The 2,753-nt window shown below is 37.8% G+C and overlaps 1 pseudogene; it reads right to left on the bottom strand.

The window, feature by feature from the left end:
• On the bottom strand, positions 1-928 carry LOC148776913 (olfactory receptor 4K14-like; annotated as a pseudogene).
• Between the last annotated feature and the right edge of the window lie 1,825 nt (positions 929-2,753).

The following is a 2,753-nucleotide window of genomic DNA, read 5'->3' as shown; positions in this document are numbered from 1 at the left end:
TCAGTGAAAAGTCACATGTCGGTTTCTCAGTTTCTTCATAGATATTTTCATCTCCTTATTTCTCAGTGTGTAGATAAGAGGGTTCAAGAGTGGAGTAAAAAGGGTATAAAACACAGAGAGGAGCTTGTCCACAGAGAACCTACTAAAAGGCCACACGTAAATGAAAATGCAGGGCCCAAAGAGTGACTACCATGATATGTGCTGAGCAAGTTGAGAGTGATTTGGATACCCCACCAGCTGCACGCTGTCGGACAGTGATGAGAATAACAGTGTAGGAGATCAGGAGGAGAAGAAAACAGCTCATGGAAAGCAACCCACTGTCTAAGATCATAAGTATACCCAAGACATAATTGTCCAGGCAGGCAAGCTTGATCACAAGAGGAAGGTCACAGAAAAAGCTGTCCACCTCTTTGGGGCCACAGTAAGGTAAATTTACAGTAAAGGCTACCTGACTGATGGAGTGCACAAATCCAATGACCCATGAAACCAACACCAGCCCCACGCAAGTCCGCTGGCTCATCACTGTCATGTAATGTAAAGGCTTGCATATGGCCACATACCTGTCATAGGCCATGGTAACAAGAAGTACCATCTCAGCCCCTCCAACAAAGTGCAAGAAGAAGATTTGAGCCATACATCCTCTGAAGGAGATGAGCTTTTGATCACTAAGGAAGTCCCTGATCATCTTGGGAGTGGCAAATGAGGCCAACCATATGTCCAGGAAAGAGAGATTCCCCAGCAGGAAGTACATAGGGGAGGAGTGTAAATGGGGGTCAGATATTACAGTGACCACAATGATAAGGTGGCCCAGAACAGGGACCACATAGATCTCAGAGAAGAATACAAAGAAAAATTTTTGAAGATGCTGTGAAGTGCAGAGTCCATGCAACACAAATTCTGATACCGAGGAATAATTCTGCAGGTCCATTATCACTGGTCTCAGATTTTGTTCTGAATCTACACAAAGAAAAGAGATATAAGTGAAAGTGCCTATCATTTCCCAGGCACATGAAAGTGACCGATTAAGTGTGATCTAAATATAGTTTTTAAGTTGTAAGAGAGAACATAAAATACGCTATATAGAAGATTTAAACCGATTGCCTACCAACATATTTATTCACCTTTTTCAGACTTCAGTGTTTCCTTAGGGGCAGTTAGACATTCTGGGAGACTCCAGCATAGATGAGAGTTGTGGGAATATTTTTTTCTCCATTATCTATCCTTTGACCATGAGCAAATATAGAATCAATCATGTATAGAAGGTGAACCAAAAATCCTTGTAGGATTGAGAATATAAAGATTTTCTTAATAGTATTATAGTCTGTCCACCTGTCACTATGTTTAACTATTTTTAAGTAACAGACCTAAGAATTTGAATTAAAACTTAATTTAAAATAATGCCATCAATGACAATTGAATGTACATTGTCAAGTCTCCCCTTCTCTCCTCTGTTTTCCATTTACCTGTGCTGTGCTTAGTTGTTCAGTCACGTCGGACTGTTTGTGACTCTATGGCCTACAGCCCGCCAAGCTCTTCTGTCCATGGGGATTCTCCAGACAAGAATACTAGAGCAGGTTGCCACGCCCTCCTCCAAGGGATCTTCCCAAACCAGGGATCGAACCCAGGTCTCCCTCATTGCAGATGGATTCTTTACCCACTGAGCTACCAGGTAAGCCCCTTGCATTTACCTATACAAACTCAAAACCATATCTGGCAAAGACATTTGATGGGTGGCCATATCTACATACCTAAGCACCAACCAACATCTCTCACCAGAAGCCAAAAGATGAAGTAAATTTCATCCCTTCGAGGCAAATTAAAAGGAAAAATATTCTTCCAAGCTAAAAAGCATGATTTGGTTAAAAACATATTTGAGATGATATATAAATATAGGAAACCTGCCAGATTGTGAACCATTGTATATTCTGTTTAGTAAATTGGGGGGTGGTGACATTATTGTGCTTTATATCAGTTATAGAATGGCATTTATCATATTTTCTGTTACTGTCTTTGAGCAAAATTTGATCTAAATAGTAGCCCAATTATATACAATTTTAATGTAAAGCATGAATTTGTACCATCAGGGAGAATAGCCTCAGTTGAGGCCACAGGACTCTTTCCTAAACTTGGAGAAAACATAATTATCAAATCTACAAATGACAGAAATCTGGTGGAGTTCACTTATAAGATATTTTAAAAGGCTATAAAAATGGGCTGTAGTCAGCAAATTCTATATATGGAAAAGAGAGATAAAAGAGTATAGACTGATACCATGTTAATACAGATATAGACTATTATTCATGCACTTCTTTATAATTGTGTTTTTTTATGCTTTATAATTATAATGAGAATATATTTTTTCTTTTATCATTTAGAAAACTGTTTTTGTCAAAAAATGAAAAAGGCCCTTATAGTATAATTTGTCATAATGCTTGTGATTAACTGAATGATAAAGAAGATCTGGTTCAGAAAAATTATGTCTTACTTTCCAATTAATATTCAACTCAAGATATGGCTTCCCAAAGAGCAATAGAGTTAGTATCTCTTCGGGTTAAGCCTATTTGGATTTTTGGGGGGGCCTGATTTGTTAACTCCAATTGATCAACTATAAAATACAGCCATTTTAAGTGTAAAAACTCTATGATATTCAGTAAATATATCTTCTGTACTAATTTACTCCTTCACACACTCACTCATTCAGATCATATCTATATAACACCAACAGAGTTTCCCATTCTCACTTAATTAAGTAT

Source organism: Moschus berezovskii, chromosome 9 (assembly GCF_049115385.1).
Source record: "Moschus berezovskii isolate FMDL1 chromosome 9, NW_MosBer_1.0, whole genome shotgun sequence".
Classification (NCBI taxonomy): Eukaryota; Metazoa; Chordata; class Mammalia; order Artiodactyla; family Moschidae; genus Moschus; species Moschus berezovskii.
This window is presented reverse-complemented; position numbering and strand designations above follow the sequence as displayed.